The following is a 12,933-nucleotide window of genomic DNA, read 5'->3' as shown; positions in this document are numbered from 1 at the left end:
CTGTGAGATGAAAGAAGTTGACAAAAATTAAATCCATCATTTTAAAACAACACAGATGAGCACGTACATAATGTGATGAGCTAATATAACAATAGTGCCTCATATAAATTGCTTCCCCAGACCAACATAGGTTAGCAACACCCATGTGGCACTTGCTGTGGGTGTTCCAAAAATATGCATGTATGTGACATCTGTGTAGAGAAGTGCAATAACCCTACTGTGAGAAATCTCAGTAACTTTGTCCACATTCCTTCAGCTGTCTCATGTGCACATGACATAGCACATGCACATGACTTAGCCTCCAATTTTACTTTAGGTGAGGTGTGCCAAAGTATCATTCTAACAGAGGTCCTGTACCTTTAGTGGGTGTGAGATGAACAAAGATTCAACAAAAAAGGCTATTCCCATTTCTGCATCTTTATTCCTGGAAATGCTTCATCTGGTACATTTTTTTTAAAGGTGAAAGACTGAAGAACCTTGCAACAAACTGGGTTACCTGTAATTTCCCTCTCACACTCACTCTTCTTCACCCCTACCTGCTATTGAAATAGATGTGTGAAGATCTCTTTATTAACTCTAGAGAGATAAGCAATAAAAGGGAGTGTCCCCTTAGAAGTATATTGATTAGGACAGCATCTGTCAAACGGTATTGAAAGATGGTTTGTATCAAAAATTGCTTTGAAAGGAAACATATTGGCTAGTCATATTTCAATGGCTATTTTAATACCTTAGACACACCCATAAAAAGGCTACTGTTCAGCCCTGTAAATATTTTACAAGCCTCAGATCCATTTTCCAGTTCACAGAACTGCAACAAACGTCCAGCAACAGCACTAGTTATATTCGGTCAGTGTGCCTAATGCAGACTTAAAGGGGGGCGGGGCGGGACAGTGTTTATGCTTGTGATAGTGACCCAGCATTGTTCCAGTTCCTACAGAGATTTTCAGCCAACTGGAGATTAAAATTTTAAATTAAAATAATTAAAATTAGTCTAAAAATTTCTGTTCTCTCCCAGTTAATAGAAAGTTATGTGAACCTCCCTCCCTTTCATCATCATCATCATCGCCATGAAACAAAAAGCAATTAACCTTCTGTGTTGATGGTCCTGTTGGGGGGGGGGGATCTGCACATGATCAACCATGCTTAGTGGATAAGTCTGTTGGTTGTTGCCATGGCTACCAAAAAGCTCGTGGAGCTGTCTGCAGCAGTGCTGAAAGGAACAGCCATTTTGCAGGGAGAGAAGGGGGTGGGTGGGAGGAAAAATATACCATATTATGCTGTGGAGTTTAAAAACAAAGCGGGGGGGGGGGTTTGAAAAGCGTGGAAGCTGAAGTAACCAGCATATTAGGGGCTAATTAATAGAGCAGGGAGCTGCCATTTTGACAAGCTGGCATTGCTGCTGCTGCTCCTCAATGCCAGGCTGAGGCAAGGTGGAATACAGAGTGATAAATGCTGCATGTCTCCTCCTGGGCAGGCACCCAGGCTGCTGCCATTCAGTGTGCGGCTACATGTCTTGCCACAGCCGGGCTCCTCTGCAGATGTTCTCTTTGTGACAGCTGGGAGTGAAAGCTGGTGGTGATGACCCAAAAGGAGGGTGTCGCCCTCTCCTCACATTGCTCTTGGGCGCTGCTGCTGCTTTATAGGGCAGAGCACACCAGCACTGGCTGAGCAGGTGTGTGGCTCAAGGCGGGCTGTGTCTTGCAAGCTGTGCAAAAAAAAAAAAAAAAAAGACTGAACAAGCCACCCTGTCAGGTCTGTGTGCACTTCCTATTAACAGATTGTTGGCTTGGGAGCATCTGGCTGTGGTGGATTTAGTCGGTGGCTGCCCTGTGCCGGAGCTGCTGTGCAAGAGAGGTAAGCTTTTGTTTGCTTGTCTCCCCTTCATCCCCCCACAGACACCACCACCTAGGCAGCATGTCTGTCACTTGCGTGAAGTTTGAGAGCCCTCTGTCTCATCTCCTGTGGCGGGAGTGCTTTTTAAAAATCATTATTATGGTGGGGTGGAAATGTGTGCATTCCTTCCAATGCACAAATCATTGCCATGTCAGTTTGAAATTGTGCGATCGTCTCACCTTTGCTGTGGGGAGAAGCTGTCTTGCCTCTTACTCTGTGCACTTTCTCCCTACTCCTGTTTCACGTGTACATGTGTTTTATGTATTCTAACATACCTAAAACCTATGTATGGGTGGGTTCTGTTGAAACACCATCTAAACTAAAGAAGCTGTGTGTGTAATACTTGAAAACTCTCTTAAGCCTTTGAATTTCCTCCATATTGCAAATGTTGACAGTTTGCTCATTACTGTTGTTATAACTAGATGGAAGAAAGCCTCTTCTTTCCTCCCCCATTCCCCCTCCTGCTGTTGTCTAGTATTGTTATGTTATGTAGGTCATAAGGAACAGCTACATTTCCCTACACTAGTTCTATGGACTGCATGCCCCATTGCTGTGCTTGATTAGTTTCTGATGCTTGTGCTGTTAGAAGGAGTGTAGGTATGAGAAGCAGCTCATCACACCTCCTTTCCAAGGAGCCCCTGCATACCAAACTCATGCACATATACACACAGCACAACACACCCATTGTGTGCCTCGATTTGGAGTTGACTTGAAAGAAAGAAAGCGAGCGTTCCACATGGACCACAAATGCAGCTCGATGGAAAAAAGAGAGTGAAACTCCTTTGGAAACACAGCTTCAGTGTCAGCCTGCTTATTATGAGCAATGGAAACAAAGGAAATGAAAGCTACTGTTCACACATGAAATGCCTACAGAAACACTTAAGCAGGATTGATTCAAGCATATGTCTCGAGGTGCTAATCCTATAGACTTCTAATTTATGAATGATTTCAAGGGGCAATTCACTTAAACCCTGGTCGATAAAGCTACAGTCAGCTAATGGAGCAAAAACCAGATAGTGTTTAAATTATGGCACCAGATAGAAAGGTACTTGCTCCAGATTACTAGTAATGTGACTTGCTATCATTTTTGGCTCCTTGGAATGATGTTACTTTAAATGTCTGTCTCATTCTGGAATTACAAACATACATTTCCAAAACACAGATAATTATTTATATTGTACTTAAATAATACAGCCGTTGCTCGATTAAACATTGCAAAAGGTTGTACTTGAGTAGATTGGTAAATTAGTAACAGAGGTGATACTATGTGCTGGTGAAGCAGTGAAGTATCAAAGTCCAAGATATTTGCAAATACCTTTGCAGCATGTACATTTATTAAGGAGATGGGCACATAGTGTACTCATTATGCACAAAATTGCATACTTTTGGATAAAGTATACTGCATACTTTAGGATAACTTGTCCAGCAGATCCTTTCAAAAGCACCTTTAGGATATGTTTGTGGTGTTGTTGTCCTCCCTGAGCACTTGGGTTACCTGAACCGAATCTGGGTTTGAATTTCTTGTCTCTTATGTTTAAAGGTGTGTGTGTCTGTGTGTGTGCATGGGGGGGGGGAATCAGAGTCTTTTTCCCCTTCTGTTGTATGATGTGCTATTATAGTATTGCATGGACTCTGGACCTGTGACCTATAGATATATGTGTATATATATATATATATATATATATATATATATATATATATATATATATATATATATATATATATATATATATATATATGAGATATATATGTATATGTGTGTAGGTCAAAATGTCTGGTGCTTGTATGCAGAAGTGTTTTGCTATGTGTATATACATTGTATACACTTTGGGAAACTTTGGTCAAACCCAAGACTGCAGCATACATACAGGCTGTGAAAAATGACAGTGATTGTGTGGTGATTGCATGTTGCAATCTACATACAAGTGTTACATTAGTTTCTACAAAGAAATGACTTTACTGTGGAATCTTATGTGACCATCAGTGAGAAGACTGTTACCAAACGATGCTAAGAACAGTATTTGAATGGAGTTGTGCTGAGCAGAACATACTAACAATTGGGAAAAAAAGTTGTTTCTTCTGCTGTTAATATATTCACCTCAGCCAGAAGTACTGTAATACATTGGAGCCTAAAGAGTCTGTCTATGCAATCAGAAATGGTCAATATGTATAAGAAAAACCTAATTTCTAGCATTTCACAAATGCATTTACCAGGTCTCTGTAATTAAGTAATTGTTTTTAGTCACCAAGAACTACTGCCCAATTCCAGCATGGGGCAAGAGACTCCCTTCCCAGGTTTTCATGCATCCAAGAAGGGAGAGTTTTCCAATGTCATGGCAGATGGGAGAGAGCCACCCCCTCCTCTAAGTCCTCATACATATGAAAGGGCTCAGGAAGGAGTAAGATTTTTCTCTCACTTCATGTTGGCATTTATGGGCATTTGCAAGTAATGGAAATTCCTCCTCTTTTGAGTGTCTTTGAAGAATGGGACAAAGGCATCTAAGTGCTTCTGAGTGTTTTCAAATCCCAGTACCAAGTGAATCTGCTTCCTCAGCTGTAAATCCTCTGTGTGTGCTAGAGGTCTTGCAGGAGGGATGGAATCTGAATGATGTCTAACTACCAGGTGTAGTCGATATTAGTGCATCCCTGACACTTTCAGGTGAGGAATTGAGTGCTCTTAAAGTGCCAAAATCCCATTGGGTGAAAATCTAGCTTATCTGAAAGAAGTGGTCTAGTGACTGATAGGCAAGAACTTAAGACTGTGAGACAGTAGCCCTAAAGCACTTTTCGTCTTAGTGTTCTATTGGCTTCCATGGGGCCTCTGGTAATAAGTGATTTTAGGAGTTGTGACCAAAGATTGATGGAAAGGGACAATAATTCCCATTTTCCAAATGATAAGGACAGGTTGAGTCTCATTATTCATGAGGGTTCCATTCCAAGAACTCATCTGGATGGCAAAAAACGCACTATAGCAAATCAATTTAAAAAACAAAGTTTCTTTGCTCTGGTGATTTAAAAACAGCCTTGATGACCTTTGTAATGCACACAGAAGCCATCAGTCTCTCTCAAGGCGCTTAGGCTTCACTAGGAGGCAGCAATCCCTCCCTTCACCAGGAGCCCCAGCAAGGGGGAAAAAATGGAGAAGTTGATAATTGCTGTCATTTAGCCTTCTTTCAGGTGCTCAGGGGGAAGGGAGGTGTGAAGCCTGCAGAGAGAATGATTGATGAATTGTCAGCCAGCTGCCCTCTCTGGCATTATTAAACAACTGTTTTCCTTTAATTTAAGGAAATTTAAGGGCCCTTCTTATCAGCCTTGACATAGAAAAATCTGTCAGTTGTACCAAACTTAGGTTGTACCTGTAATCACTTGTATGACAGTCTCTCCGCAACAGTAAAAAGCAGTTTTTTAAACTGTGATTTTAAAGGGGTGCATTTTTCCCCTTCTCCAGGGATCAGCACATTCCTTCTCATTTGCAGGGGCCATTCGTGTTGAGTCAAATTCATGTATAAAAAATATGTGTATAACAAGGCTGGACCTGTACAATGATATTCATTTAAGATTTTATTGTGTTGATGTACTTATGTGGTCACAATTCCTCACTTTTTTACATGCCATTGTCTTTGGATTTTCTCAGCAAAACTTGATTTTCATACTTTTGACACTATACTCTTCGTCCATTGGGTCAATTCAACAAGAAATCAGTTCAACAAGAACCATCAGGGGTGATCAAACAGTGGCTTATGAGCCACATGTGGTTCTTTGACATATAATGTGTGCAGTTCCTGGAAATATGTTTGCTGAGCTCATTTTTGTATCACAATTAATATAAAAGGTAAATAAAAATTTTTCAAGCTTTATAATTATTTACCAGATATAAACTGAGAGTCCATTCAATTAAGACGCAAGTTTAATGTTTATGGTGAGTAAATATATTTAAGAATTTAAGTGTTTCTTAAATATTGCAGCTCTTGAACATCTCTCTTGTGGCTCCCAAATGCCTATGTTTATCATATGTGGCTCTTACATTATAAGCAAGTTTGGCCACCCCTGTTGTATATGAATTGCATGTGGGATATTCATGTTTAAACCAATCTAAGATCTCACAGCCCAATCCTGAGCTGCCCGGAGCGCCCAGGCTTGGCGGCACCAAAAAGGGCTGCCGCCAAATCCTGCACCTCCTGCGCTACTGCAGGAGGCTCCATGGGAGAAGGGGACATTCGTCCCCTTCCCCCGAGTAAGGTGAGCAGCCCCGCAATGGGGCTACTCACTTTACCTCATGTAAAAGGCGCTCGTGTAGGGCGTGCAGCCCTCCATGAGTGCCCTGGATCCTGTGGAGCTCAGCTCCGCGGATCGTCCTCCCGCCCGCCCCCCGGCACGCCTCCCACCCGCCCCCACCAGCCTTCCCCCTCCCCGGAACACCTCCTCCATGCCCCCATCCACGCCCCCACCTCCCGTTCCGCTGCTCTGCGGAGACCGCTCTGCTCTGGGAGACCGCTGAGCCAGGGAACCTGGGCGACTGCCCCGCGCCAGCCCAGCACCGGCCAGCGCTGGGCTAGCACCGGTGGGAGCCCAGCGGTGAGCCCCGCGAGCATGCCTTACAGCACATTTGTGACTGTGGTCAGCGGCATGGAGCCGTGCCGCCGACCACAGGATTGGACTCTCAAGCAATAGACACTTCTCACTCTTGCTGTTTGGCATCTTTTGAGGAGGATAGGGTTAAATTTTGAACCTTATGCAAAAACAGGTGCTCCACCACTAAGAAATGGTGTTTTCCATTTTGTATGCACATGTAGGCAAGATCATAAGGCATTTTTTATTTTCATATTTGGATATGAGTATAGAGTGTATTTGATGTGATGTATCTTTGAATACATAGTTTTAATTGAATATTTTATTTAGCTTGTGCTAACTTATTTTTATCCGTGTTTGAGCCTTTCAGTCAATATATATATTTTTGTTAACTTTTTTTTTTCCATCCTTCCTTGAAGGAAGCCAGAGTGGTATTTTACTCTTGCAACAAACTTTTGATGAAGGCTAGGCTGAAAATAACACATTTTCATTTAAGTTTCAGAAAGTATATTTTTGCTATTCCAAAAGCACCCTGCCTTGAATTCGTGATTTGTCTAAGCCCTTTTCAGTCGAAGGGCTGCATCAAATATCTGGCAAAGTGTTGAGGGCTGGAAAAAAAAAGTATAAAATTTAAATACATGAGAGATGAAACTTACATGAATGAATGAATGAGCTCAAATGTCCAGGATTTCTCCAGGCACCAACACAGCCCAAGAAATAAAGCACACACTTATATGGATCCCCGTTCCCCCACCCCACAAGCACAATTCTGGTTGTGTTTGGTCAACTGGGCCAGAGGCTCTCAGGGGATCAGAGGCTGGCTGTGAGCTGGATAGAGGCTCACTGCGGGCTGCATCTGGCTCCTGGGCCTGGGTTTGGAGACCCCTGGTCTAAGGGCATGCAGGAAGCTTCATTGCAAATAGAAGGTTTTTATTTGGCTTTCCCCAGTTTAAGCCTCAAATTCTAGTTTCTGCACTAGTCTACATTTTTTGTTAGTTCAAAGTTTCTGCTCTTACTAGCAAAGTTTTACAAGTTTTGGTGATCTGAATGTTAAGTTCATCCAAAAAGTTTTGGTTGGGCCAAAAAGACATTCACAGGACCCTGTTTTTGCCAGAAAGGTTTCAGGGAGCAGTCATCTATTGTCTTCAATATATGTATAAGAGCCTAAGCCTATGCATATCTACTCAGAAGTAAATCCCATTATAGTCAATGGGGCTTACTCCCAGAAAAGAATGGATAAGATTGCGGCCTCAGGGCCCAATTCTACCCAATTTTCCATTGCCAGTGCAGCTGTGCCAATGGGGTGTGCACTGCATCCTGTGGTAAAGAAGCAGTCACAGAGGCCTCCTCAAGGTATGGGAACATTTATTCCCTTACTTCAGGGTGGCAGAACTCTGCCCCTCCACCTTGCTTTGCTGTGCTCTGTAGCGTTATGCAATGTTCTCCCCAGCTTTGGCTTGCAGCTGATCTGAGAGAAAAATGCTTGAAGCAATGGCACGCTGTCATGTGCAGGAGGGGAAATTTCTCTCTCTTCACCTGTATGATCCTTTTGCATGTAAAGGATAGAGACTCCATCCCACTACTACTTCAACTGCCCACTCAAAAAATACAGGGATCTGCCCTACTTTGTCACACTTGGTCCTCAGATCCTTCAGGGCTGGAGTCTCTTTGGTTAGGAAGTCAGACATTGGCAAACTGAAGAGACATGACTGAGAAATGTTGACCAGTAGGTTTTGTGACTTGGATGGGATGATTTTCGCCTGGGTACTTAAGATTTGTGTGCTTTTAGGCTTATATCACTGTGTCTGGAAATACAAGTTATGTTTCTGCTAAGAAGCACCATTCATTTGCTTGTATCTGGGATAAACCTCTCTCTGGGCTTCACCATTGACTGTCATTTATATCTTTGTATCTTTGACACTTCGACCTGAAAGCAACCAATATGGAACTACCCTGTTTGATGCTTTAATGGGTGTAGAACACAGTGACCCTGAGCCTATCACACCAATGCTTTGACACTTATTCTAATTATTCTAAGTTTGGGAGCCTAATTCATAGTACTATGCTGGCTTTAATTGGTAATGCAATTTATTTAATATATTTTTATCCCATCTTTTCTCTGCTAACGTGGGTGCCCAAGGCAGCTAACATAAAATGTATGCAACATAAAACAATGCAGGGGGGTGGAAGGCCGAAGGCAGTAGCACAAATGTCACATCAGCACTACACAACAATATAGAACATAGGCTTTTAACAGCCTGGGATCAGCATTCTCATGAGGTCGCCTCCTTTTCAGTGTTCGTTCATGATCTCTTAGATGATGCAGGAACACTTGAATGCACTTAGTATATACTGCATGGACAAGTACAGACGTGTGATAGCTGCTGACAGCTGTGAAACCCCTTTCCCCAGGGATTTACCAAAGCTCAGACACAACCTTATTTCAAAAATATTTTAACTTCCTTTTTTAAAAACTTGAATTGGCTTTGTGCATCTGGGGGTAAGCTGGAGGATGGAGTTCTGGTAGTTCACATTTTATGCAGATTATAATTAGCCTTTTATGTGAGCCTTTGCTGACAGTATGTTGACCATGGAGTTGACCATTTATCAGGTGGTACTGCACATATGGGTCACCCTCCCAGATGGGGTGTTTAGTATGGTCAGCATGCTGTCTATTTATGCATTTGTTTTACAGGGTGTCCCTAAATCAGTAGAATAGCTGACAATTTTTGCTGCTGCTGCAATGTGGTATGTAAGAGGCCCCTCCCACTCGCCATCAGAGCCATTCTGGGCAGTGCTAGCAATGCACAGATGTTGTTTGGCTTAGCAAGCACCTACACATTGCCATCGTTGCCCAGAATAGCTCTGATGGTGAGTGGGAAGGGTGACTTACCCGCTGTGTTGTGGCACCTGCAGTACTTAATTCCCCCCTTCCCCGCAGCTACACCAGTGTTTCTCAACTAGTGGTACTCATGCCACCAATGGTACTTGAGGTGGTGTCTGGTGGTACTCACAGGACCTCCAGAACCCTGCCGCCTGGTGGCGAGACCAGCAATACAATGTGACAAGCAACTGTAGGAGGCTTGGCTTTGCAGGCAGAACTCCATCGTGCACTTTTTACGTGCTCAAAAAACCCTACTGCCCACTCTGATTACTTCACCGATGTTTGTATCATTGTGCCTGGCTCCCAACCCAGAAGTAACTGGTGATGACATCATCGCCAGTTCCTTCCAGTGGTACTTCCAATAGGTGGATGATGCAGAGTGGTGCAGCAGGGAACAAATGTTGAGAAACACTGAGCTATACTACTGCTTTCAATTGCTCTTTTGGCTGCTGGCTCACATTTCCTGCGCATTCCTGGGCATTCCTCTTCACACTTTTTTTAACAGGGAAAATCCATCATTTAAATTTTGGAGTGTTTCAGCAGCCCAACAGCAGCAGCACAGTTTAGATGGTAGGGATGTGGTTTTTCAGGTTTCTCAGGATAGGTGTTGTTTTGATGTAGTCACTGACATTTGCTGTGGTCAATTTGCCCCTAGCCATGCCTGTGTACTTCTGCTAGAGTATATCTTTTCCTTTCTTTCTTCTGATTTCCAGTTCCTTGGCTTCCATTGAAGTGTCTGTGTATGTATAAAAATGTATAATTTCATTTTTTGCATTTTCCCAGGAACACGTGGCGGTGATTTGTCACCCTTGTTTTATGATCAGCATTAGTGCTTGAATTTGAAGTAAACTTGAAAAAATGGTTGGAAGGGGGTTTCATGGAAGTTTGTGGGATAAAACAGAAAAGCCATTGAAAATAAGGATTAATCAGTTAAATAATTACACATAATCAGTTCATACGGAAGTCAGGCTGCACTAATTAATACCTATTAGCAGGGCTTTTTTTCTAATGGAATGCGGAGGGATGGTGTTCCGGCACCTTTTTGCAAGGGCCCCTCCCCTTCGGAGGCATTCCAGGAGGGGGGGAGCAAAACAGAGGCATTCACTGGGTGGGTGCTGGGGGGTGCAGGGTGGGCGGGCGCCTGGCCCCTGCCTGACCACACAACGACCCCCTCCTGCCCCCATCTCCAAGCTCTCACCTGAGCCCAGCCTGCCTCCCCTCCCCCCACGCTCTGCTTCCCCGTGCAGCTTCCAAGATGGTGGAGGGCGTGGGGGACACGTGCCAACGCTGAGGAGGAGGACGGACAGCCAGCCAGCCGGGGAGACGGGCTGCGGCACCCACGGAATGCCCAGGTACTGGCTTGGCGGAGGAGGAGGGGAAGGAACCTGGCTGGTGCAGCCCCGTGCCAATCTGCAGCATGAGCCTATGCATGTCTACTCAGAAGTAAGTCTCACTGTGTTCATTGGGGCTTGCTCCTGGGAAAGGGTGCATAGCCTTGCAGCCTGAGAGCCCTAGCCTATGCATGTCTACTCAGAAGTAAGTTCCATTGTGTTCAATGGGGCTTACTCCTGGGAAAGTGTCATAGCCTTGCAGCCTGAGTAGACAGGCAGAGGAAGGGCTCTGAGGCTGCAGTCCTCTCCACACTTTCCTGGGAGGAAGCCCCACTGCCTCTAATGGGACTGACTTCTGAGTAGACAGGCACAGGATTGGGCCCTGAGGCTGCCATCCTATCCACAGTAAGCCCCATTCACTATAATGGAACTTACTTCTGTGTAGACAGGCATAGGATTGGGCTCTTAGGCTGCAATCCTAGGCACTTTCCTGGAAGTAAGCTCCGTTGACTAGAACGAGACTTACTTCAGAGTAGACATACCTAGGATTGGGCTCTTAATCCTGGCAGAGAGATATATCTGCATCTGTTTTCACATGCTAAGGGCAGGTGAAAAGGGATTCTACGTGTGTACAACGAGCTGTCCAGTCTTGCCAGAGATCCTCCTCATCCTTCCCCCACAAGCATGCCCTCCGCCAGCCAGTGTTTGCAGCTCCTCTCCAGCAATACACAGCAGCAGCTCAGGGCAGCAGAGAACAAACAATTGCATGCCAAGCGCCTTCCCAAAGACACAGAGTATTCTGATACCTGAATTAAACCATATTTAATCGCTTGTTTGCAAACTAGCTGTTTCTATATGCACCTAAGGACCCCTCTCGTGTAAGAATTCCTTTTTTGTTCTTACTCCCACAGTTGCTTAGAGCAGGGGTGTCCAAACTTTTTGGCAGGAGGGCCACATCATTTCTCTGACACTGTGTTGGGGGGAGGGAAAAAATTAATTTACATTTAAAATTTGATTAAATTTACATAAGTTCACATAAATGAATATATTAAAGATGAGCTTATATGAATGAATGAAGGTCTAGCAATAGCTCAAGGCCTATAAAAGGCCTTGCACAAAACAAGGCTGGCCTTTCCTTTGCTGCCTCTGCTGCATCATAGACATGAAACAGCAAGCAGTGGAGGAAGCCCTCGTCCCACAGCTCATGAGAGAGGTCAAACAGTCACCCACACTGAGAGCAGTTGCATCGGGCCAGTGAGGGCTCCAACAAATCTCAGGAGGGCCAGAGGCTCATTGGAGACTGGGGGCTCCCTGAGGGCCACATTGAGAGGCCTCGAGGGCTGCAAGTGGCCCCAGGGCCGGGGTTTGGGCACCCCTGGCTTAGAGTAATTTTACTACATGGAACTTATGTAAGCCATTTTTTGGAATCCATTCATTGCTTCCTCTCCTCGAAGTAGTGCCACACTACACGCTACAAGTGCACCTGTACAGTATTTTTCCCCATGTGTAGAAAAAGTAGCTAGGGGGGGATGTGGAGATTGACAGCACAATCCTATGCATGTCTACTCAGAAGTAAGTTCATCTTTAGGGGGGAAGCACATAAAAAATATTTTTTTTCTCCAGTAAAAAATGGTTTGAAAATAAATAAATAAATAAAAGATTAACAAGTTGTGAGTTCCTGCACTTTTTTTTTTTACAAAAAAGCACTGCCTATTAGGATGTCATGTTGTTCACTGTAATTTTTTTTTTTAAATTGCACATCTTCATATTGTCTTGAAAGCATGAAAGAGTGGTGCCCAAGGGAACAAAGATGATACTCTATGGCAGTGTTTCTCAAACTGTGGTTCAGGACCCACTAGGTGGGTTGTGAGCCAATTTCAGGTGGGTCCCCATTCATTTCAATATTTTATTTTTAATATATTAGACTTGATGCTACCATGGTATGTGACTGCATTTGGGGAAATGTTACAGACCTGTACTTTTAACAAGATACTATGTATATTATTTTAACAATGATAGTAAATGGGACTTACTCCTGGATAAGTGTGGGAAGGATTGCAGCCTAGGATTGATAAAACTTTTCCTGCTTGATGATGTCACTTTCAGTCATGACATCAGTTCCGGTGGGTCCTGACAGATTCTGACAGATAAAAAGTGGGTCCCAGTACTAAATGTGTGAGAACCTCTGCTCTATGGTATGATTAATACATCTGTGTGTGTGGGTATCAGTGGGGACAATAGGTAAAATGTGAATGG

General features: G+C 43.8%; 1 protein-coding gene across 32 annotated transcripts in view; it reads left to right on the top strand.

Moving 5' to 3' along the window:
- SORBS2 (sorbin and SH3 domain containing 2) overlaps positions 1–12,933 on the top strand; it is a 327,753-nt gene that overhangs the window by 89,814 nt on the left and 225,006 nt on the right. For 8 of the 32 annotated variants that reach the window (XM_066631560.1, XM_066631556.1, XM_066631555.1 and 5 more), the window contains exon 1: positions 1,338–1,854. The exons of 5 other annotated variants lie outside the window; for them this stretch is intronic. The gene's annotated coding sequence lies outside the window, so the exon portion shown is untranslated. Of the gene's footprint in view, positions 1–1,331; positions 1,855–12,933 lie in introns of those variants that run through there. 19 more of the 32 variants (XM_066631539.1, XM_066631540.1, XM_066631528.1 and 16 more) reach the window with 10 other exon arrangements.

The sequence above is a fragment of the Tiliqua scincoides genome, chromosome 6 (assembly GCF_035046505.1).
Source record: "Tiliqua scincoides isolate rTilSci1 chromosome 6, rTilSci1.hap2, whole genome shotgun sequence".
NCBI classification, from domain to species: Eukaryota; Metazoa; Chordata; class Lepidosauria; order Squamata; family Scincidae; genus Tiliqua; species Tiliqua scincoides.
Note: the sequence above shows the minus strand (reverse complement) of the source record. Positions and strands in the feature narration are given on the sequence as shown.